Below are 26,145 nucleotides of genomic sequence, written 5' to 3'. Positions count from 1 at the left end.
TGGTGCGCAAATACACAAGCAGAAACGTGACGCACTGCGCAACATCCGAGGGGAGAAGACAGACCGCCCTCATTAGGATGTAATAGCCATTTTTTTCCACGGAAAGGGAAACGCGTTCATGTGAACTGGCCCTGCGTGCGCCAAAATTACAGTACTATGCGCAGACGCGCACACAACGGCCTCTTCAAGCTTTGTTTATGCGCAAAATACGCTGCTCTGTGGCGAACGTATTTGCGCAAACACTCGTGTGACGCCACCCTAAAGGCTCTTGCACACTTGCGTTTTTCTTGCGCGTTTTTTTCACCGGTTAACGCTACGTTTTTTTATGCGAATGTTAAAAACGCATCGCAAGTTGGCGTGATTTTTGTGCGATGCGTTTTTAACACTACATTGACATTCGCGTTAAAAAATCGAAGTCTGTGGGCGCCCTTAGGCCGGCCTCATACAAGCGTTAGCCTACTTAAACTCGCTATTGCACTTTATTGCGCTGCCCAAACCGCTCACCCCCTCATAAATAGCTCATATCGCGTGTTTTTCCCCCACACTCAAAATGCGTGCGTTTTGCGTCTTCGTTCCCCCGGGCAACCAATCACAGCGCAGCATTCATTTCACATTCTGCCTTGAAGGATGGAAGCTCCTCTGTGATTGGCTGTCATTCCGAGTTCTTTCCCCATTGTGTTTTGCACTTTACATCTTTAGAAGCTTTTTCTTTAGGCCCTCTAATAAGGGACACCAAATGTGTCCTGCCATGTGATCACGTGACATTTGTTATGGGTGGTTGCCCATAGCAACGATCACGGCACGTCATAGCAGCCGGGCTCTGATTGGTTATTAGAGACAACGCCTCTGGCTTCCACCAGGCTCTGTAGTGTTTACGTATTACCACTAGAGGGCGCTGCCGTCCCCTGGCAGGTCACGTGGTGCCCGGCGAGGAAAGCGGGAGTTGTAGTCCGTGCCGGTGACATGCGGCTCCGCTCCGCGCTTCGGGACCTGTTCCGCGGTCTCCGCAGGTGCAGCAGCTCCGCCGCGGAGGCCCCGGCCGCCCGCCGCTCCCGGGACAGGATCCTCACTCTGCAGTCCATGAACCCGCAGGTCCGGGCGGTGGAGTACGCGGTGCGGGGAGCCATTGTGCTGAAAGCCGGGGAGATAGAGAGGGAGCTGCAGCAGGTGAGGAGCACTACAAGTCCCAGCATGCCCGGGGGGCGAGAGGACTACAAGTCCCAGCATGCCCGGGGGGCGAGAGGACTACAAGTCCCAGCATGCCCAGGGGAGGGAGAGGACTACAAGTCCCAGCATGCCCATGGAGTGGGGGGGAGGACTGCAAGTCCCAGCATGTTCAGGGGACGGAGAGAACTACAAGTCTCAGCATGCCCATTGGGCTGGAGGAGAACTACAAGTCCAAGCATGTGTTGAGGGGGATAGGACTACAAGTCCCAGCATGTCTAGGGGGGGAGAACTAGAGCCATCATGCTGGGAGTTGTAATCACAAAGTCCATGATTCAGGCCATCACACGGCAGGGAGCGTCTGCTGGGGGTTGTAGTCCTTCTGCTGCTCATTCCGGATGGAAGCTGAATCTCCTCGCTGATCGTCTTCTCTTTCCGGCGCTGCGGGTGACAATTGCGTCATCGGCGGCGCCGCTGCTCTTCCCCTGCGCACAAGTATCATCCCTGTGATCATCGGCGCCATAAGAATGAAGACGAGCGGCGCTGATAATGGAGCCGCCTGTTTCTGCCGCTGCGATCTGTCGGTCGGTTCGCACCGCGGGGTTTTTTTGTAGCGGAATTTGCGCAAATTTACATCTGACTACGTTTAATGGGATTCTGCGCCGCGGCTGCACAGCGATATAACATCCACGCGCGGAAGCAAAGCGGATTCCGTGGCGCCGCTGGGCGGAGTCCACCCTGGGAACAACACATGGGGGGTTGTCTGTTGGAAAGGCCTCCATTCCTGCGCGGCGACGGATCTAACCCCGCCCCAAGGAGGCGGTCCCACGTACGGGCGTATGGGTAGGTCCAATGGATGGTGCGGCCGAGAAGCTGAGCCTGCGCCAACCACAGCAGGCATCGGCCTCAGTGGGAACACCGATCCCTGCTGTTAACCCCTTGCATGCATCGATCAATGTATTACAGTGATCATAGAGTCACCGGTTCAAGTCCCCTACAGGGCCACAAAAAAGGGAATAAAAAATAAATAGTGAAAAAAAAAAAACCTTGCGCACATTTACTTTTGTGTTTTAATTTTTTTTTAAAAAGCCAAGTTTGGTATCGTCACATCTGTAAGATGGGTGACCGAGAGCGCAAATAATATTACAGTTTGGTAAATTTGGGCAAAATTAAGAAATAGTAAAGCTAAGCATAAAGGCTGCGGATGGCGATGGCGGTGGCGACCGTTCCCGACGCCGTCTGAAATGTCAACATTTTGAGACTATTTATTTTTAGAGCTGAGAAATATTGAATATTTCTGGAAATCTCCACAATGGGCTCTTTGTATGGAATACAGTTACCATGGCAGCAGCCGAGCCCTCGTCCCTGCCGCTACCGGATACACGCGTGGGGAGGGGGTGGGGGGGTTTATACAGCATGTGACTCCTATTACTGTGGCCGTAGGGGGGAGTGATCCAACTTATATAGAGGTTCATCTCGCCTACAGGGCTTCCTGTGTCAGTAGTTCTGTGCTGCTTGCATTCTATTCGTGAACCAGGAGGCTCAGGATGAACAGTGATTGAGTTGACTGATCTTGTTCTCTCTCTCCAGGGAATCAAGAAGCCGTTCAGCGAGGTCATTAAGGCGAACATCGGCGACGCTCATGCCATGGGACAGCAGCCAATCACGTTCCTGCGGCAGGTAAGTGGCGCCCGTTGTACGCTGCTGACCCTCGGTGCCAGCGTCTCCCTGCATGCTTGTCGTCTTACCGCAGGTGGTTGCTCTTTGCACGTATCCCGACCTGTTAGATAGCCCTCGCTTCCCACCAGATGCCAAAGACCGGGCCAGGCGCATCCTGCAGTCGTGCGGAGGACAGAGCCTCGGTGAGTGACGCTGAGTCCAAGACATTAGCGCAGAGAATGACTCCATTTCTCTTCATTTACGGTTTTCCGAGTTTTTAGTGTTCTGCTTAAAAAAATAAAGCAAAGCCGTAAAGGGTTGTTCAGTTCTAAGCACTTGATGCCTGTCCTCAGGATAGCTCATCAGTACTAGAGGGGCTGTTACCGAAGACCCCCGCTCATCAGCTGTTTGCTGGGCTGGTGGGCTGCTGTATTGAGCTGCGTTCTGCAGGAAGTAGACAGCTCTGGTCTCACTGCAGTGGTCAAGCTTGGTATTACAGGCCATTCATTTCATTAAGAATTTGGCCTGCAATACCAAAATAGGCCACTGCGGCGTGAACGGAGCTGTCTGTTTCCTGCAGAATTCGGTTTGGTGCACACACACTCCCTTCCCCCATACGAGCGATTAGTAGCCATTACTGGCATTGCCCCAGATCAGATTTATGTCAAGCTGACCTGTGTGACTCTCGGCCCAAATAGTCTTATTCTCATTTCCAGGCTCCTACCTCGCCAGCCAGGGGGTCTCCTGTATCCGGTAAGATGTCGCTCGGTATATCGAGCGGCGGGACGGAGGCATTCCTGCGGACCCAGACAATATCTATCTCACCACTGGAGCCAGTGATGGCATCGCTGTAAGTTCTGCCGACCGACTGGGTCATATAAATGGAGGCAAGTGAGAGGTGCTGCGTTGCAAGGGGGGCTTTACATGGGATGACTGTTGGGTGCGTACATTTTAGGGGAAACTGTCAGATACTTATCACTCTTGTGCGTTCACATAGGATCGATGGTCGCTCAGAGCGGAGCGTGTTGGAGATCTCTTCCGGCTGGCCGCATCCAGTCACTGAACAGGCAGCCGCTCAAAGAGTACAGACTGCCTGTTCCAGGGAGCGAGAAACCGCTTACTAGTTGCTTCATTTTACGGAGCTGACGCGACCAACAACTGATGAGTGGTTTCTCGCTTACTAGCCTGTCGGATCTCGTGTTTCCGCTGGACAAGTGTCATTTGAGTGAACTTTTTTACATCTGGTAGTTGCCCACTCTAAGGGCCGGGGTACAACTACTATGTAGTGTAGGGTATCTCACTGCTGGGGATTATAGATGGAGGGTCCGGGGTTTGGCTGCCGCTCTGGACACAGTCTATGGAATCAGTGAGCAAAATGCTCCTCATTTACACTGATTTTCATATCAAAGGGTCTTTTGAGTCTCCGGGTATCTCTTAGGTTGGGTTCCCATGGGACGGAAATCTTGAAGAATGTCTGCAGCGGAAGTGCATAGGAATTCCACGAGATTTCCGCAGGCTTCTTCAAAACCCGCGCCATTTGTATTCCGCTGCGGAAATCTCTACCCATAGAGAGAAGAGAACCCGCATCGGAAATGGCGATACAATTAACATGTTGCGATTTTCAATTCTTCAGTTCTTAGCGGGACATCAGCTGAAAGTGCCGAGAACAATGCAGCTGTTTGCATATACAAAACGGCTGCATTGTTCTCGGAGACATCGCGGCAGTATCCTGTTCCGCCTGCATTAAGGCCCTTTTAGATGGGACGAGTGTTGGGCAAACGATGCCCGATACTCATCCCCGCACTTACTAGCTGCCGTGCACCCGCACAGGAGCTTGTATCGTTAGCTTTCAGCGGGGAGGCTGCAGGAGATTTCTCTCCCCCACCCCTCTTCATTGACATAACATAGTGGTTGTTCAGTACTGAATGGCCGCTATGCATAAACGATGGCCAATGAGCTGATCGCTCATTGTTCAGTGTATATAGCAGCCGTTCAGTACTGAACGGCCGCTATGTTATGTCATTGGAGAGGGGCGGGGGAGAGCGAGGAGAGAAATCTCCTGCAGCCGCCCCGTCCTCCTACTGGCCGCTCTGTGAGCGAACCAGCGATACTAGCACCCATGCAGCAGCACTGGAGCGAGGACACACAGGGACGAGTGTCAGGCATCGTTTTCCCGACATTCGTCCCATGTAAACCCAGCTTTACTCTTAAGTAGCTAATTAGCTACTTAGAGTTCTGCAAAGATGATCACTTGAAATATCGTTTGAGCTAATTTGGAGTGATCATCGCTCCGTGTAAATGGGCCTTTAGACTACTAATACACTGGACCTTCTCTCTGATTTACCTGACTTGCTGGCATGATCAGTATTGGCCAATTGGAGGGCAGTGCCCAGTGTGCATTCGGTAGTCAGAAAATGGCTATGACTATCTGGCAGAACTTTGTCCTAAATCTGGAGGGTCCCTTTAAACGCCACATTCTTCAGGTCACATGACCCTGGTAATGCCCATTAACAGGCTATCTCCTATTTTATTAGGATGGACAAGCCCTTTAAGGCTAATTCTACGCAGACTACTAAGACGTTGTGCCCAGCAGCTTGCATCGGTCAGCATGTGGATATCCATTGTGGACTGAAAATCGGGCAGAAATATTGTTTGCATGCAAGTAGCTGATGCCCACTGCATGTATTAGGGGAGAATCCGAACCCACCAGTTTTAGCAGGAGCGGGCGCTGTTGGATGCGTCTGGGGGTTCCTAACTTTACCCCAATAGATGATGTTGGGTGGGGGACTCCTTGTATACAATGTCCGCTCCCTTTGTCCTCGGTGGAGATAAGTTACCACCAGGACGCCGCTGCACCCCTGTAATACAAGTGAGCGCTCATGCGTTTGGTGGGGGAGCTGTTGGTCCGACGACTGGCGGCCATGAAAGGTCTAAGGGCAGCTTTGTAGCCAGTAGGGTTTAAAATGTCCAGGGATGGCTGAGAAGTTGGGGGGATTTATCAGCAAACCCGAACACCGAGTGGTCTTTGTGTTTCAGAGCATCCTGAAGATCCTGGTATCTGGGGAGGGGACGGCCCGGACGAGGGTCATGATCCCCATCCCTCAGTATCCCTTATACTCGGCAGCCATATCTGAGCTGAACGCCGTGCAGGTGAACTACTACCTGGACGAGGAGCACTGCTGGGCTCTGGATGTCAGCGAGTTGCGGAAGGCCTTGTACCGGGCCAAGGAATACTCCAACCCCAAGGTGCTGTGTATTATAAACCCTGGGAACCCCACCGGTGAGTAAGGGGGGTATATAGGCTCCGGGGTATATATGGTGTTATTGGAGCTCACCGTCCTCTCCCCCTCGTATAGGGCAGGTGCAGAGCCGGCGCTGCATAGAAGAAGTCATCCACTTTGCCTGGGAGGAGGGGCTGTTCCTTCTGGCCGATGAGGTAAGAACAGTTTTGGTCAGCTGTATATGTCACTCGTCACACGTGGCGATGTACAGCCGATCAGCTGACCAATCCATGTTTGCTCACTGATTGGCTCATCTTTGGCGCTTTCACCCGGCCGGCTGGTTGTAGGTCCGATAACCATGTAAAAGGGCCTCTACCCCCCTTAGTACTACAGGATGTATATGTATGTCCTAGGTGCACAGGGTTTGTATGTAGCAGGATCGGTTCATACACGGCCAACACCGGGTCACCACAACATTGATCAGTGTTCACCCCAATCGCAGCAGTTAACCCTTTAAATGTCGCTGTCAATTTTCCCTATGACATTTAAATGTTTAGTTTGACATTCAGGGGTCTTGAGTACCCCACTCTGCCCCAGGATTAGATAGCGAGGGGCTTTCCCAGGTATCGTGGCAATTGGGAGCCTTCTGAAGACCCCAGGGTTGTAATGTGTTTCTGCCTATTAAGGCCTGTGGCAGACATATTGAAGTATTGCAGTACATGGTGTAAGCAATAGAACGGTCACAAGTTCCAGTCCCCTTAAATAAAAAAAAATTTAAAAAAGTATATTAAAGTTTAAAAACTTTTTTCTGCATTTATAATGAAAATCGAAGTGTATTTGCTATTTGCCGCATCCATAAAAGTCCAGTCCGTTAGAATAATGCATCATTTATTCCGGAACGGTCAACTTCATCAGAAAAAAAGTACACAAAGACAGAATTGCACGTTTTTGGTTACCCCATCTTCAAGAATTTTTATTTTTTTTTTAAGTGAATAAAATGTTGTACATACTCCAATGGTGCCGGTAGAAACTACACTGCGTCCCGCAAAACACGGACCCTCGCACAACCCCGGTGACAGAAAGGCCAGCCTGTTATGCTGGTCAGGGGAAAGAAAACAAAATCAGTCTGGTGTCCTCACAATCCTAGCGGCTGATCCGCAGAATGAAGTTGTCATGATGCTTTTGTCGCTGTAAACACAAGACACCTCCGCCCCGCTCCCAAAAGATTGCGGAATTAAGTTTTCGCCATTTTGCTGCACTTAGAAATTTTTAAAAGGCTTTCACTGCATTATATGGTCCCATTGGGAAATACAACTCGCCCCGCAGCAAGCCCTCAGATAGCGGTGTCGCCCGAAACGTAGAAAGGTCATGATGTTTTGAAAGTGAGGAAGAGAAACCAAAAATTTACGGGGAAGTGGGGATTGGAGGAGAAATGTCTGTGTCCTTAAGGGGTTAAGCAATGCATTATAGCCAATGGAACGCTGTGGGCCTAACTAATCTGTGGGGGAGGAGCCTCTCCAACCGCTGCTGGCCACTCATTGGTCTTCGTTGTGTATTTGCAGGTCTATCAGGATAACGTCTATTCTGAGGACTGCCAGTTCCATTCCTTCAAGAAAGTCCTGCATGAGATGGGTCCAGAATACAGCGGCACCGTGGAGCTCGCCTCGTTCCACTCCACCTCCAAAGGTTACATGGGAGAGTAAGTGGCGGAGGGTCAAGCTCCTGCAATGTGGGGGAACTCCTTAAGATGGTGACCCCATGTATCACTTATATCCGTCATTCATATTAATTAGCAACCAGCAGATCCAACCATTCTTTAATTAATAGAGGGGGGTGGGTCTAGAAAAGAAACCGTAAAGGACCTGCAAACTCCATGCTTCTTCTCTGACCCTGTTACAGCGACCCCCTGTGTGTTTCAGGTGTGGCTACCGTGGGGGGTGCATGGAGGTGCTGAACCTGCACCCCGACATCCAGGCCCAGCTGGTGAAGATGCTCTCCGTGCGCCTGTGTCCTCCGGTGTCTGGCCAGGCAGCCATGGATGTGGTGGTGAACCCCCCCCCAAAGCCCGACGAGGAGTCCCATCAGCAGTTCATCCAGGTATGTCCGCTGCAGCCCCCACGGGAGTCTACGCAAGTGTCGGCCGTTCTGTGAAGACCCCCGACCATGTAATGTCCTTGCAGGAGAAGGAAGCTGTTCTCTCCTCTCTGGCTCACAAGGCTCGGCTAACGGAGGAATTGTTCAACCAGGTTCCTGGCATTCAGTGTAATCCCCTGCAGGTTGCGATGTACGCCTTCCCCCGAATCTTTATTCCTCTACGCTGAGGCTGAGGTCAGTGTGCAGTAATGTATCTTCTACGCTTCTCTTTCACATCCAGATAGATGAATGGCTGCAGAGCGCCACCTGGTGCTTATAGCAGGAATTGCGCAAAAGAAAATCTTGTTTCCTGTCATGATTATTCCCAGACAATAAATGGCTATTTCCATCTTATAAAGTAACTAGCGTACCCGTCGCGCGTTGCTGCGAAGACAGACATACATATATACATTCATTTTTATATATCTAGATGACGGCAGCAGCGACCACTGAGGTTTTGTAGGCCGCTGCTTCCCCCTTGCAGGCTGAATAAAATAGCCGTTGGGTGGAACATCCAATTTATCCGGCTGCTGTGGCTTCTTAGGAAGATAGCCTAGTACATGTTTGCCCACTTCCAACTCCAATGGAGACTGACTGTAAATGGCTGGCGTGCTCTAGTATTTATGGTTTCAAGCTGTACGTGTCATTGCATACAGTCTATCTATCTATCTATCTATCTATCTATCTATCTATCTATCTATCTATCTATCTATCTATCTATCTATCTATCTATCTATCTGGGTTATTGCATACAGTCTATCTATCTATCTATTTATCTATCTATCTATCTATCTATCTATCTATCTATCTATCTATCTATCTATCACATCAGGAAATGAGAGAATTAGATTCCGTACATAAAATTTAAACGCTAATTCTTTGGCGCTTTGAATTGAATAATCGAGTTGGGACCCATTAACTTTTCCTATTTATGACATAATCAATGCTCGTGCCAAATTTCAAGTTTCTATGACATTGGGAAGTGAGAGAATTAAGTTGGGATGAGACATAAGGCCTTGCCCATAAGCATTCCCCAACCTCCAAGAACTGAACCTACCTACCTGAATGAGATTTTGTAGGCCGCTGCTTCCCCCTTGCGGGCTGAATAAAATAGCCGTTGGGTGGAACATACAATTTATCCGGCTGCTGTGGCTTCTTAGGAAGATATCCTAGTACTTGTTTACCCACTTCCAACTCCAATGGTAATTGGCTGGCGTGCTCTAGTGGTTCCAAGCTGTACGTGTCATAATACAGCCTTAATGACATCACAATGCAGCTTTATAGAACATGTTGGGGCATGTTCAAGGGCGTCCGATGTTGATGACATCAGTGATGACATCACAATAGCAGGTGGCTTACTTATTCGATCTACGTGGGGGGGGGGTAACTTCCGACGACGCTCGCGCGCGCGCCATTTATCGTAGGATATTTGTACTATGCCTATAATCTTCCCAGGAGTGTACTTAACAACTTCCCAAAGTTTCATGGCGATCGGATGAATGGTGTAGTAGCGCATAAAGGACAAACAGACACGCATGCAGACAGACATACATTCAATTTTATATATATAGATGCTGTATCCCCAGGATATGGGATCAGTATGATGGGTGGGCATCTGGGATCTGCATCAATCCATGGAATGAAGGGAACCCAGTGCTGATGTAGTGCTGTGTCCCCTTTTATGGACAGCAGTGTTCCCAGCCAGGCGACAATATGCCACCACTTTATAAGATGGGAATACCCCTTTAACCCCTTAAGGATGCGGCCCTGTTTTTTCCCCATTTTCGCTTTTTCTTCCGCACTTTTTAAAAAAATCATAACTGTTTATTTATCCATCGCCGCAGCTGTCTGAGGGATTGTTGTTTTCTGTGGGACGAGCTGTATCTTTCACCGGTACTATAAAATGTACCGTAAAATCTACTGAAAAAGTTTTTAAAAATTCTAAATGAAGTGAAATGGGAAAAAAAACTTAATTCCACCATCTTTGGCGTGCACACTGCAACAAAAACATGATAACTTTTTTCTGTGGGTCAGTACAAATACTTAGACACCAAATATATATAGTGTGTGTTTTTTTGTTTGCGTTTTTTTTTTTTTTTTTTTTTTAACCCTGAAGATATTTAATTTAATTATCTTCTCCTGCCATCAACTTTTTGATCGCTTTTTATATTTTTTCTTGGAGATGAGGTAATCAAAAAAGTGCACTTCTGATCCTTTTATTATAAATATGGCAAAAGGGTTTTTTTGTTTTTTTTTTTAACTTTTATTACTTTTTTTTAATAAAAGTGTTTTTAAAACTAATTTGTACAGTCTTTTTTTTTTTTTTTTTTAGTCCCCAGAGGGGACAAGAACTTGCGATGGTTTGAGGTTTGATCGCTCCTGCGGTATGGTGTAATGCCATAGCAGGTCTGATCTGACAGGCAATCTATCAAGCCACATCACAAGCATGGCCTGATAGGCAATGTGCAATGGTAGCCCTGGTGGCTTTCAGAAGAATTCCTCCAGGAAACGCTCCCGTGATCTCATTGCTGGGCGCAGTGTGAGACCCCCAAACATCGATCAGTGCATTTAAATGCCACTGTCAGAACGGACTGCAACATTTAAAGGGTAAACAGCTCTGATGAGCAGCGCTGCGTATCAGAGCTGTTGCGGGCGGGTTTCAGCTGTAAGAAACAGCCGGCACCTGCGTTGTATGGAGCGGGATCGACCCACGACCTCTCTTCATGCATTTCCCCAAAACTGCAGGATGTAACTGTACATCCTGTAGCGTTAAGGGGTTAAAGTGGGTTTCCAGGACTAAACTAGTGATGATCAGTCATCACTAGTTGATTGGTGGGGTCCCCCACTTGGGATCCCTGATATTAGCTGATTGTACTGACAATGGCACTCGGGTGCACGCCAGCGTCACATCAGTTCATACCAGACACAGCACTGGTCATTGTATAGTGGCTGTGCTTGGTACAGCACCTCAGTTCCACTCACTTGCATGAGACTGATCTACTGTCAGGCCATGGGATTGATCAATGTGACAATAGGGTGGAGTAGACCCCTTAACACAGCAGCCTCTGCAATCAGCTGATTGGCAGGGATCTCTGAGCGCTGGACCTTGCCAGTCAACTATGACTTATCCTGGAAACGGCTCATCAGCAATTTAGTCCTGGAACAACCCTTTAAGACACTTTTGCCTGTTGCAGCACCAAGCCACGTTGTTAATGTATAGGGGATTGTTATATGGCCGACGGGCTTTTAATTCCCCTCCATTCTGTTGCCGTTCCTGGATTCTTTGCAGACGGGGTTAAATCTAAAACAAGGCTGCGTTTTCGTTTGTCCCCACAGGAGTTGCAGACGGCCCCTGACATGTTTTACTGCATGCGGTTGCTGGAGGAGACCGGGATCTGCGTCGTTCCTGGAAGCGGATTTGGGCAGCGAGACGGGACTTATCACTTTAGGCAAGTTTTTTATTTTATGTTTTTTCTTACTGACACCACTACTGGGTTGTATTTATTTAAGCCTCTTTCACACGGGTGACAACAATATCGCCACGGTGATATCGCAGCTTTATCCCCGTGACTTTGTAAAATCGCGCATTGCATCGCTGCTTGCCGAGATAAAATCGCAAGAAGGTTTAGTCGTACCTCGAAACTAAGCCCTACCTGCACTCCAGAAAAAAGAAAAGTATTTCTCTAAAAGGCTCATCCGGGTCGTCCCGCTGCTCTCCAGAGCTCCGCTGGGGGTCCTGCAGTTCACCCCCACAGAAGATCACTTCCTGGTTGCCGGATTCATAAACCCCACCTCCAGGAAGTGATGCTGTGATTGGTTCATCCAGCACTGCATTGATTGGAGGACCTGGACCGAGCCTGCTAGATAAGCATCACTCATTTTTTTTTAATTTGCAGTGCAGCTAGGGCTTAGTTTTTGGGGTAGGGAGTCTCCACACCAGCTGCAAACCGCCAGACTGAGTACTGCTGTATCCATAGCAACTGAGGCCGTGGGGCTTTGTGGGGGATGTAGTCCAACCATAATCCCTCATTCAGTGCACAAGGAGGATAAAGGACCTGTGATGACGTCACTGTCGTGATCAGGGGGCGGAGCTAAGAGCCGGTAACTGACATAATAGGTGCTGTCGGGCTGTGCAGGTAACTCAGACAGCACATATGGACTGACGGACAAGTGGTCGATACCAGTTTGATGGGCTCCAAAACAAAACAAAAAATCGCAAGATGGCATCAGAGAAAACATCGCGAATGTGAAGGAACCCATTGGAAAGCATCGGCTTTATATACAGGCTTTCTCTCACACTATCGCATTGTGGCAAAATTGCATGATCTGGTCGTCTGGGTGAAAACGGCCGACACAAAGGGAAGTTGGCAACTTGTTAAAGTGGTTGTGCCAAGCGTGACTTCTATCACGTGTATATAGAATAACAGACTGATTAGTAGGGGGCTCATCGTTCTTGAGACTGGGGGTCTTATGTTCCCTGCTTCTCATCTGCCGCCCCCCCTTCCCCCCCCAACCCACAGTGATGAATAGGGCAGCAGTCACACAGGTGTGGTGCTGCTACAGTCATCTTCATTGGGACTCCCGGAGATGGCCAAGGCTTTGTACTCTGCTAATTCTGTCTGCCCCCTTGAAGTTGAAGGAAGTGACGCTGGGCCTGTGGGTGTAGCGAGCCGCAGGGAGGAGGAGCGAGGGACCTGCCACCACTGTTCTCGGGATGAGTGGGGGCTTCAGCGGTGAGACCCCCACTAATCAGATTTTTATCAACTAGCCTGTGGAGAGGCGATAGTAGAACCCCTTTACCCCGTAGTTGGTACAAGAGAATCCTCTGATATCTGTACCCCCACTTAGGGCGGATCACTCCGCAGTGGAGATATGTGACATGAAGTAGTGAGTATGTTGCAGGGTCATTTATACATCCATATCACTCTTTAACATAAACAACACTCTTCTCCCAAACTTGACGTGGCTGGTAACTGAGAACAATAGCTTATATACGTGTCCTACAGTAGCTGTTGATTCCCCTTCATGGCCGCAGTAGTAATAGAGACCCCATAGTGGCCCAAGTAGTAGTAGTGATCCCCATAGTAGTCCCCAGTTGTAATAGTGATCCCCATATCAAGTAAAATCTGAACCGTGCCCTTAAGCCCAAAACAGGTTGCGTCACTAAGGGGTTAATGCTCTTAACTTGATACACAAGAACACTGGCTATTATGGAGACAGCACATGACAAATGACATCATAGACCTCATATGACATCACTATTGCTACGGAATGTCCAGAGTTCTAACCCGGGGCCATCTTGTGTCAGTTGAGCTCAATGACTTGAAGATGATGGGTGTAGGTATGTATCTCCTCCCACAGCACTGAGGTCTCGCTCACACATGGCGTAGCTGGTAAAATGGGCACATCTGGGTGCAACTGGGCAGATTTACTGAAGGCATTCAGTGTTTTGGTGTATAACAGTTGCATGTTTTGTTGCATGTCATCTTGTAAGCCGTGCGGGTGACTTTTTAGTTTCTTAGTAGTAATAGTGTCCCCAGTAGTAATTGCACCTCCATAGTGTGCCTAGTAGTAATAGCACCCCATGGTGTCCCCAGTAGTAATAATGACCCCTATAGTGGCCCCGGTAGTAATAGCACCCCATGGTGTCCCCAGTAGTAATAACGACCCCTATAGTGGCCTGGGTAGTAATGGCACCCCATGGTGTCCCCAGTAGTAATAACGACCCCTATAGTGGGCCCGGTAGTAATAGTGACCCCCATAGTGTCCCCAGCATAGACATGGGAGCCCTTGTAGGGACAGTGACGCCCTGTATCACACATGTGAGGGGCTCTCTGGAGCTGACGGGTGTTTTCAGCATCAAGTAGCCCCAATCAGGAATATTGGAGATGAGATCTGAAACCCTTTCCAACAATCTGTGAGTACGAGCCATGGGGGTTTTGTTGCTGATGGTGATGGATGTCCGCTATGGTGTTCCCTAGAGAGCGGAGACCACCCGGCCCCTCGACGCTTTATTTACCTACTGACTGTATTATCATTCATCAGTTGGGCTTTACTCTGATTCTTTGTGTCTTCCGGGTTAAAGTTGATGGTCTTCTCGTCAAGCATCTTCCTTAATGCTCCAGGCCCTAGAAGGGTTCTCCGTGCTTCTCTACATGCCGCGTATAACTGAACACCTCCAACGCATCGGACGCCATCTTCTCACAGACAGAACTATTTTACTTTCACTGCAGATAGTTGTGTGGGGGTCATTTTTTGCAGAAGTCCTGTAGTTACTATTGGAATCACGTTGGAGTTAATGTGACTTTTTGATAGTTTTTTATTAATTTTCCTCTTGGAGACAGGGTGACTTAAAAAGTACAATGCTGCATTGTTTTTTTTCTGATGATGTTCACCATGCTGGATAAATAAGCCATGCTTGAATATGGCCTCCATGTCTGCCAGCTATGGTGGTCTATGAGGCTCAGCCACTGGAAGTGTATTAGAGGAATAATAACACATGGCTATACTCAGGTCCCCTAGTGGGACCAAAATAAAATGTTTAAACAGTTTAAAAAGAAATAGTAAAATAAAAAAACATCAGAACTCCACCTATCCCCCTTTACTATGTAAAGAAATATATATTTATTAATCACACGCGGTATCGCTGCATTTGTAATGACCAAGAAAAAAAGTTAGTAAATTATTTAACCTGCACATCGAATGCCATGAAAAAATTACATATTTATAGCTGGTATAAGTTATACATCTCCTGTATATAGTGATATCGACCATGCTGGTGTAACCTGGGTGTCTCCTATATATAATTATATATGTATAGTTGATATAAGTTATACATCTTCTGTATATAGTGATATATACCATGCTGGTATAACCTGGGTGTCTCCTGTATATAATTATATATGTACAGCTGATATAAGCTATACATCCCCTGTATATAGTGATATAGACCATGCTGGTATAACCTGGGTATCTGCTGTATATAATTATATATGTATAGCTGGTATAAGTTATACATCTCCTGTATATAGTGATATAGACCATGCTGGCATAATCTGGGTATCTCCTGTATAGAATTATGTATGTACAGTTGGTATAAGTTATACATCCCCTGTATATAGTGATATAGACCATACTGGTATAACCTGAATGTCTCCTGTATATAAATATATATGTATAGCTGGTATAAGTTATACATCTACTATATATAGTGACTAGTAATTATTAGTACATTATAGTCCCAGTGTTTCTGGTGGCACATCACACACACAGTCGCTTGATTACCACACAAGACAAACACATCTTGGCTCCTCCCACAGCAGTGACATCACTAAGGATCCTTCAGCCCACCGGATCTCTGTGGTGTAGGTAGGTCAGTGTGTTCTGTCAGGACTGTCGAGTTGTTAGAAATTATAGTACCAGTGTTTCTGGTGGCGCAATGCGCCACTCGGCTCTGCTGCATGGTACATACATTATGATCTCCACACATCACACACACACAGCTTGGCTTCTCCTACAGCAGTGACATCACCACAGGTCCTTTAGCCCACTGAATCTCTGTGGTGACGGTAGGTCAGTGTGTTCTGTCAGGATCGCTGAGTTGTGTCTTTTGAGATAATAATGGTTTATTTGTAATCTCATTTTTTTTGTGCTCCCCTTCCAAGAGCCCTAACTGTGTTGTTCTTCTGTTAGTCAGACTTTGTGTTTTATATATGTTGTAGGACCTTTGATGGCATGACCAGGGGGCAGAGCGATGATGTTACCACGGGTGGAGCATAAGAATCACTCACACACATACATACAGGCAAGTGGTTGTTAGTAGTTTTATGGAACATGCTGGTATAACTTGGGTATTTCCTGTATATAATTATATATGTACAGCTGGTATAAGTTATACATCCTGTATAAAGTGATATGCAGCATGCTGGTATAACCTGGGTGTCTCCTGTATATAATTATATATGTACAGTTGGTATAAGTTATACATCTCCTATATATAGAGATATTGAGCATGCTGGTATAACCTGGGTATCTCCTGTATATAATTATATATGTACAGTTGATATAAGTTATACATCTCCTACATATAGAGATATTGAGCATGCTGGTATAACCTGGGTATCTCCTGTATATAATTATATATGTACAGCTGGTATAAGTTATACATCTCCTACATATAGAGATATTGAGCATGCTGGTATAACCTGGGTATCTCCTGTATATAATTATATATGTACAGCTTGTATAAGTTACACATGTAAGTGTTTGTAGCTCACTGACACGCAAGTTCACTAAATATTCTAAAACAATACCTTAAGAATTAGACCTCATGCACATTGGTGGATTTTTGCTGTGGAATCCAGAGTAGGGGTCCACCTCCGGGTTCCGCAGCAATAACCCTCCATAGCATGCTATGGAAAAATGATTCTTCATGCGGATAAAAATTACTCCATTTTCCTGTGGTTCCTGCACACATGGCTTCCGTTGAAGTCAATGTAAGCTGTCTGACCTGCGGTCTGTCCGCAATTGACATTGCAGACAGATTCCACAGGAAAAGCTGGAGATTAAAAAAAAAAAAAAAAAAAGTCCTGCGCATGTCCAATGGCGAGCCATGCGGCCCATCAGCAGTGCAGATTTAATATTCAGAAAGCAGGTACGTGCTTCCTGAAATAGTGTACTATATCATATACGCACCACCCCTCTGTATGGGGGAATAATGAAGAGAGATTCTCTATAGATGGTAATATATATTTATTATTAATGAATGAAAGATGTTAAAGATGTTCCCATCATGCAGTAAGTGGAAAGGAGCAGATGATGGTCATTCCGCTCTTCAGGCCTCGGCTTACTTTTGTGTTGTTTTTCGAAATACAGGTGAAGATCACACATAGGTGACGCTTTCCTGGATTCCTACAACATTGGCTTACTGTTGTGTTATTTTTCGAAATGCAGGTGAAGATCACACATAGGTGACGCTTTCCTGGATTCCTACAACATCGGCTTACTCTTGTGTTATTTTTCGAAATGCAGGTGAAGATCACACATAGGTGACACTTTCCTGGATTCCTATAACATGCCTCGTTCAGCCTTTGGGCCCTCTGTTTGTCAAGTCCGGGGGGTGAAGGAGCGCTTTGCAATCTTAGCTGCTTCCTTCCGTCAAGTCCGATGGGTGGTGGAGCTGCTTTCTTCATTAGCAGCTTCCTTTTATCATCGTCACCACATTGTAGATGAGACGTCCAGATGGTTACATAGCAAGTAAGGTCGAAAGAAGTTCTTCAATTTCAACCTGTAATTCCTTGCTATGTTGTCCCAGAGGGAGGCAAAAACCCCTGAGGATTGTTGGTTTGTCCTCATGTTAGGGGAGAAAATTCCTCCCTGACCCCAAATATGGCGATCGGAATGAGTCCCTGGGTTGTTGAAGCTCGAATCTACCTGAATGTTAAGTGGTGGATGTTCAATGGTGTTGTGAAGTCTGGTATGCATATATCTATATTACGCTGAAGCTCAGTACTATGGAGCAATTCCAGCAACCTCATTGGTTCTGATTCAGAATTCCAGCAAGCTGTTTGGTTGTTTGAGTTGTGTGATTCAACCTGATTGGTTATTTGGGTTGTGTGATTCAACTTGATTGTTTGAGCGTAATATAGATATATGCGTCTGGTATATAGGAAAATCCTATATACCACTAAGTTGAGCACTTAGTTTTCTTTCCTCCTGAATGGCCTCCTGTCAAACAAGTTGGCCATCCAAGATTTGGTCTCGATGGTGTCAATGGTGTCAATAAGATGATATTGATGAGACCACTCCGGACACAAAAAGCTGATTCCTTCGAAGATTTTCTGCTCTTCAGCGCTTATTTTGTTCCGTTTTTCCTTATAGCGTAGAGTTCGCTTTATATTCTGTTTAACAGAAGCCGCTGTCATGATTGCCGGTGGTACGAATCTCCTGGCTTCTACATCTTCCCAATTGATGTTGGAAAAATATGGATGTTTCCTCACGTCTCCTTCTACTCCTAGCCGCTGGTGCTGATCTTTATGCAGCAGTCCTTGTAAGATGCTCAGAGTGTCAGGAGTCAGTGACTCTGGGTAGTGCGGAGTATATTCGAGGATGGCAAGCTTAGTGGCATTGGTATTTTTTCCTTTGAAAGGAACCTTATATGTGTACATCTGATACAGTATTACACCTATGGCAAAATAGTCTACCCCTTGTCCGTATTCCTGGCACCTCACCACTTCTGGGGCCATATACTGTAATGTACCTATACACCGTCCTTTGATCCTTCCATTTGCATCCATCCTTGCAGCAATACCAAAGTCTGCTATTTTGACATGGCCGTCTGCACACAGAAGGATGTTATCTGGTTTGAGGTCCCGGTGTATGAAACCTTTCGTGTGCAGGAACTGTGTGCCACAAATCACTTCGGATGTGATAAATTGTATTGTGGGGTGATCAAGAGGACGGTTCTTACGCATAAACGTTAACAGGTCCCCTCTGGTGGCCAATTCCATCACATAATAGACACATTCTGCTGTGTGGAAGGCGGCCAGGCCGTGAATCAGGTGAGGGCTCATGTGGGTTCGTTTTAAGATATTGCACTCTCTGAAATTGAGCGTACGACTCGTGAACTCCTGTTTGTTTGTAACTTTAACGGCAACACATTCATTGCGGATGATGTCTCTTGCCAAATAGACTTTTCCAAAGGCTCCTTCTCCAAGTGTCCGATGGAATATAAAAGACTGTAACGTTAGGGGTACCGTGGCAGGTGTTACCTCGCCAGGTTGTTCGGGTTTCTCCATACAGTTGTTGCTTGGTATGGGTTCCTCATAATGGCTACTGCAACTCTGAGAGGTGTTGGTAGATTTGTGCAGCTCCGCGTCTAGAGAAGTGCCATTGCTGCTTGACTGCTCAGATCTACACTCTTCTCTCTCTGTGTTGATGCTTATGCCTGTATTTTCCCCTTTATTACAGTCCTTTTCCTTCCCTTTAGATGATTCATTGTCTGTTTATAGGAAACAAAGGAACACATGTTAATATGTATAAGAATTATTACAGTCTTCATTGCTATCCCACAGCAACACATATTCATATATAGTCAGATCACGGAACATAAAACTGACATTATATTCACTAAAGTGCAAAATCCTAAACAAAGACCTAAATATTGTTTTGTGTCTGCAGCTCTTGTGCGGATCTATGTGTTTCTATGGTTAAAGATTATAACATTTGAAAGGATTATAAACAATTCCCATGAACATTCCCAGCTACTTCCGGATATCCTACCTCTACTGTTGATGTTACTGGGCCCTGGCATTTCATAAGAAGCTCTTTGGCTATCTCTTATGCTCTCTCCATTCTCTCCAACTTCCTTTATCTTTACTTCTTCATTATCTTCCAGTTTTTCTTCTCCACTCTGTGCATCCTCTGCATTATAGTGCTGGATGTACAGATCTTCGAGGCTCTGGATTTGGTCGTTAATGTGATTAAACTCTGCCCGTATTTCCAACTGAGTAGCATTGCACTGGGCGCACAAATCTTCCAGGATGTGGATCAGGTCATTAAGACGTTGGTATTGTGCTTGTATTTCCTGTTCCACAAAGCTGTCTTTCACCAGTTCTGCCTCCTCATAGTTGGTCTCGATGTTTTGGTTTTCCTCTACATCGATCTCTCTTTCCTGCTCTTCAGGTGACATGTTGGCTATAAAGAAAAAATGTATAGTTATATGATAAGGAGTCAAATCAGGAAACCTGAAGCCTGCTTTATACATAATAAAGGATAAATGAGATATAACTAAGGAATAATAAAGTGGATGTTTAGAGAACTTTCCAAAATAAGACCTCACCCATTGCTTTGTATGGCCTATTAGGGCACATGGACATTATAGAGGGGCTCTCACACACGAGGAACATTTCATGCTCCAGGGGACCCAAATGTCCAAGAATTATGGGGAGGGCCATTAATCTTAATGGCTGGTACATCATATTACATTTAATTTTCATACGTGCCAGTAGCAAAACACGTAGTGATCCAATCTAAAAAGAGTCGTCCTAGTGGTGATGATTTAACTTGAACCGCTCACTGCCGCAGGATGGATATGTACATCCTGGGTGGGAAGGAGTTCACGTGAAATTACATACATTTACATCATATGGATGGTGCTGGCTCAAAAGCTGATCCCACGCCATCCGCAGTGGGAGCTGGCTATGACTGACAACAGGCCTTATGCTGCACTATTGATTACAGCATGCATGGAGTTAACAGCGAGGGAGTGTCCTCTGTGATGTTGAGGCAGTGGGACAATGAATTGCCATGGCAACTGGAGGCCTAACAGTGACTTCCAGTCTGCTATGACTGCCAATGTAAATCAATAACCAGAATACACTGTAGTAAAGAAGTAATGCAGTGTAATATCTGAGCACTTATACTGCAGGTTCAGATTCCCCAAAGGGACATAAATTGTGAAAAACAAATTCTACAAAACCATCATGTTAATAATAATATAACATTTTTTTATGCGCACTTTCCCTTTTTGGTTTAAAGAAATTCATTTAAAAAGCCTTATGCTTGGTATAACCACATCCATAACAACCCTACTATAAATTGTAAACACTTTTATCCCACACAGCAAACCCTATAAATAAAAACAGCCAACAGGTCCTCATACAGAAATGTTGATGGAAAAGTAAAAACATTATGGCTTTTGAAAAGTGGAGATGAAAATCTAAAAAAATTTGTGTCCTTAAGACCAAAATAGACTGAGTCATTAAAGGGTTAAATGGAAATTATAACCTTGTTCTTTGTTCTGGTCAGCGAATTCCATTTTGTAATCCATAATGTTTTTGAAGGCTTAGGTGGAAGCCGGGCATCAGAAGAGACAAGGAGAACACGTAACTGGTGGCAGGTTTTACATTTCCCAGGGAAATAAGCTCTACTGTGCCCCCATCACCCACATTGGCAGAGAACTGTGCATTTGCATATTGGGGCTGTTTTATACCAAGGCATATTAGCTTATAACTGTATCCCGGGCTGGTATGCAGCATTCCATATTTACTATGATGTCATAATTGCTCTTCACTAACTGTAGAAAGTTTACAAAGGATAAATGGAGCAGTTGCCCATATTAACCAATCAGATCACATTTTTACTGTTGAAGTGAAAACTGAAATCTGGTGGATTGTTTTGGGTGGCTCTTCCACTTTTCCTTTGCAGCAGCATATTATACATTACATTATAAAGGTTAAACTACAACTTTCATCATGACACCCAGAGAATCCCGAGCACTTCCCTTTGTCCCCTCCCTCAATATCTCTTGCAGTTACTTCCTATATTATTGGGGTCCTTTTGGCAGTAACAAACGGGTGGGATGGGGGCTGTAACTATAACCATAATCTTTTTTTTATATGAGAAGTTGCATGTATCCTACCTTTGCTGTCCTCTATATTGATGCTGGATCCTGGGAGTTCCTCCTCCATATTGGTATCACTGGGCTCTAGGAGTTCCTTCTCCATATTAATACCAATAGGTCTTGGGAGTTCCTCTTCCATGATTATCCTGCTGGGTGTTTGGAGTTCCTCCTCCATGATTGTCCCGCTGGGTGTTTGGAGATCCTCCTCCATGATTATCCCGCTGGGTGTTTGGAGTTCCTCTCCCATAATTATCCCGCTGGGTGTTTGGAGTTCCTCCTCCATGATTATCCCGCTGGATGTTGGGAGTTCCTCCTCCATGATTATTCCACTGGGTGTTGGGAGTACTTCCGCACTTCTCTCCTTTTGGATGGTAGTGCTGCACCTTATACACCCAGTAAACCTTGCCCAGGTTTTTCGCAAGCATGCTAAGAACCAGTTCTTTCTTGGTTTCTTAGCTTTAATTGGCTTGTCCTGGCCATCACGGCCATTGTTCTTCTCTTCAGGAATGTGCTCGATCTTATCAGCTTCTTCCTGTAAATGGTTGGTCTTCTTTTTTGCCTTCATTTTATCACAAAGGCGAAAATATAGAAAATCTAGAAATCCGTATGGATTGACGCTCTCACTTATTCTCTGCTAGCTGCAGCAAGTGAATGCAAGGATTCTGAGCCGTGCATCTGTATAAGAAGGCTTGTGCCATTGTGATGTCATAACTGCCTTGTGATGTCATAACTGCCTTGTGATGTCATAACTGCCTTGTGATGTCATCTCAGCATTGTGATGTCATCTCACCATTGTGATGTCATCCACTGCCTTTAGGAACATTCTAGAACATGTATAGACATGTTTATATGTAGAAGATTGATTTTATATTGGTAGATAAGATATTAGAACCAATATCATAAATACAATGCCAGAACTGATTTGTTTGCCTTTCTCAAAAAAGTCAATTGTATACCAGTGTAAAAAAACAGCGTATAGCTGACCTATAATTGTATCCACGCTTTTATGAGCTCTTACCTGCAGATTTTGCTGCATATCAACAGTTTGACTTTATTGTGGATTTTTACATTTCCATTGAACTCAATTGGGAAAATTTGCAGCAAATTTGCAACTAATCTGCAGTATAAGGGCTCCTTCACACGAGTGAACGCGCTTTTGCGCGTGCTTCAGCTCAAAATATTTGAACCATGAGCAAGCCATTTTTGCGGTCATCTGATAATTTTTCTATACTTTTGCACCCATGTTGCATGTTTATTTGTACACAGCAAACAAAGATGCAGGAAAATAGAGCATGCTGTTTTTTTTTCTGAGTGAGCAAAATGTGCAGATAAAATATGCTCATGTGAGCGCACCCATTAAAATCAATAAGTTCTATTCACGGTGTGGATTTTGACACAGGTTTGTATGCAGAAATGCTGCAGAATTTCCCACAAAATTTTTTTGCAGCATTTCTGCCACATAGAAACATACCCTTAGGATGTGGTTGCATGGGCCATAAATGTTGCAGATTTTCCACATGGTGACTCCGCAGTGTTTACTATTTAAGCTATGTGGATGAGATTTAAAATAGCTCATCCACGCGGTGTAGAAATTCCCTCACGGAATCTGCAGCAGAGCTGATACGTTATGGATTTTAAGGATGAAATCTGCAGCAAATTCTAACCGATGGCTGTGAAGATTCACAGTAGATTTTCCAATGTGTAAAATTTGCAGCAGAAGTAGCCCATGTGCACATACATTATGGGAATGCAGTGTACAGGATGGCCTGCAGATGGTGTTAGACAGGCATTCTGATACTTGCAGAAAGAAAACACCTATGGGTGTGGCATGAAATAAGATAAAAGGAGCAGTTCCTACCTTACTCAGGGGGAAGTGACAGCTTAGAAGAGCTGAAAGGGCTGCAAGCCTGAGGTCTAGTGTGGAAGAGTGAGAGGTGGCGTGAAGATGCCGCATCAGGAACTGAGAGCCTGAGGTGTGTGTTGTGTACCATGCAAGTTTGCTTTACTATGTGCAATAAATGCTGGCAGGTACCAGTTTTAAAGATGTCAAGTTTCCTTGAGTCTTTATACACCGATGTCCAGACCGAGAGATTTGCAATCTGCAGGCAAGAAACCCCAGCTTGCCACAACATACATCTGCACACTGAAGAAGTGCAGTGATGAAATTAGCTAGTAGGGCGCTTGAGAACAGGCTTTTTGGGAAAGTGTTCTAGTTTAGTCTGATAATTTGTCACCAGTGTGGGTATGTGTTGAGGAAAGACAACCTCCAGACCAACAAAGCTCAGTGGACCTGGGAGCGGTCTGTTACAAAACTTCTGCTTCTGACTGAATATCACAAATCTGACATGGAAGGACGCCCCCCTAGACTGACACTCTGGATGGATATGAGATATGGACATTGTGATGTTGTATTGAGACGGTAGGTCTATATGATAGACAACCGGCCAGGAAATTATATGGATTTGTGTACACTGCAACAAAAGGTAACATTGTGAAGATTGTGTTATGAGTTCTGTTGATTTGCCACAATACAGGATGGATTTACTAAGTTTGTACTAAACTTCTGGCCTGGATGTGGTTCACTAGTGTACAACCATCCATCTGGTGGAGGAAAGATGGCGATCTGATGAGCTAACAGCCCCCAAGTTATCACAAGACATACAAGTGCGGCTTTTACACATATATTTCACATACATACACCGGGGCATACACAGACATATTACATTTTAACACATTGATCCATACTTGCACCACCGCCTGTGGAGAGATCATCCAACCTCAATGTGGGGGAGTTGCAGCGGGAGGAAAGCAGAGGCATCTTTATTAGGAAGAAGCCATTGCTGCTGGGGACACGCGACTGAAAAACAGCCAAAAAACAATGGCAGCCTCTTAAGGCAGGAGGGCCTTTTTGTGGCTGGGATCCCTGGGCAGTTGCCCAGTTTGCCCCACCTTACCCTGACAATGCTGGTCCTGTCCACAGGGTTTGGGTAAAGGGGACAGAAGGAGGTGGCTCTACGGGTCCTGTACAATCTTGTCTTTGGTTGGTATAGGAGATTCCCCTAATATCTATCTGAACTGTTCATGAATCACACTGGATTAACATGCACCCTCTACCTTCCCTTTTTACCCAAACTCTACAGATACCTAATATGCTCTGTTATTACTAGTTTTGTTGGCGTTTATTTATTTTTTTGTTCTTGTTTCATCTATTAAATGTATTTAAAATCGTAGTGATGAAGCCTGCTTGCGCCTTAGTGACGGAGCCAATTTTTGGAAATCTGATAGATGTTTCTTTATTATAGAAACACTCCGTAAAGGTTTTGCAAATAATTCTGATATTGTGTTTGTCCCATGTTCAGAAACATACCCATTGTGGCCCTAATATTTTGTCTGTTTGCACAACGGGGCCCAAAAGGAAAGGAGCAGCCAGTGGCTTTCGGAACAGACATTTTGCTTGATGGTGATTTAGGTCCCATTACCCACTTGTAGAGCCCTTGAGCGGCTAAAACGATAGAGAACCCCCACAAATGACTCCATTTTGAAAACTAGACTCCTTAATTAATTCATGTATCGGTCTACTGCATATTTTGACCCCACAGTTTTTGAATGAATGTAAGCAAAGCAGAAGAAAAAATTACGATTTTCATTTTTGTGCAAATTGTGTCATTTTAAAAAGTTTTCCTTGTACAGCACACATATGAATGAAGACTCACACCCTAGAATGAAAACCCTTGTTTCTCCTGTGTTCACAAACCCCTACTTATTGTGGCCCTAACTATATGTCTCTATGCACAATAGGGCCCTAAATGGAAGGAGTAGCCTGTGGCTTTCAGAACAGAAATTTTGCTTGAAGCAGCCAAAATGATGGAGAACCCCCACAAATGACCCCATTTTGAAAACTAGACCCCTTAACGAATTCATCTAGGGGTGTACTGCGAATTTTGATTCCATAGTTTTTGAATGAATCTAAGCAAAGCTGAAGGAGACATTTTCATTTTTTTGACAATTGTCAATCTAAAAACAGTTTCTTTTGTACAGCACAGATATGAATGAAGACTTTCACTCCAAAATGGATTCCCCCGTTTGTCCCATGTTCAGAAAGATACCCATTGTATCCCCCAATCTACTTATAGGACACATGACTTGGCCTATAATGGCGGGATCACCCATTTTCATGGCGCAACTGAATAAATTCCAGGCCCCATTGCTCACTTGTGCGGAGAAACAAATTGACTCCCTAAAAATAATCCGCCCCCCCCCCTCCCCTCCGCGCCCTTTTTGGCATTCCCTAAATCTTAGATAAAAGTAATAATGTAAACTGTTTGGTATGTCCGAAGACAGGGGTAATTATGGAGGCCTGGTTGGGATGGGCTCATGGGGCAATACAACTGGGTATCCCTCCTCCTCTCATGCTTTTGTGGGAGTATTTCTTTACCGCAGGGATTGGGAGTAAAAAGTAGCGCTCTGTGAGGGTTCATAAGCTGGCTGAGGTGCGGTGATCTCACAAAGAAGGCACTCAACAAGCTGCTCCTGGAACTGCAGGAAGGCGAACGTTCCCGGGGCTTC

The 26,145-nt window shown here is 45.5% G+C and overlaps 1 pseudogene; it reads left to right on the top strand.

Annotated features, from left to right (window-relative positions):
* The first annotated feature begins 917 nt into the window (after positions 1–917).
* The window catches only part of LOC136620684 (alanine aminotransferase 2-like), a 79,591-nt pseudogene continuing 54,363 nt past the window's right edge, over positions 918–26,145 (top strand).

Source organism: Eleutherodactylus coqui, chromosome 3 (assembly GCF_035609145.1).
Source record: "Eleutherodactylus coqui strain aEleCoq1 chromosome 3, aEleCoq1.hap1, whole genome shotgun sequence".
Lineage (NCBI taxonomy): Eukaryota > Metazoa > Chordata > Amphibia > Anura > Eleutherodactylidae > Eleutherodactylus > Eleutherodactylus coqui.
This window is presented reverse-complemented; position numbering and strand designations above follow the sequence as displayed.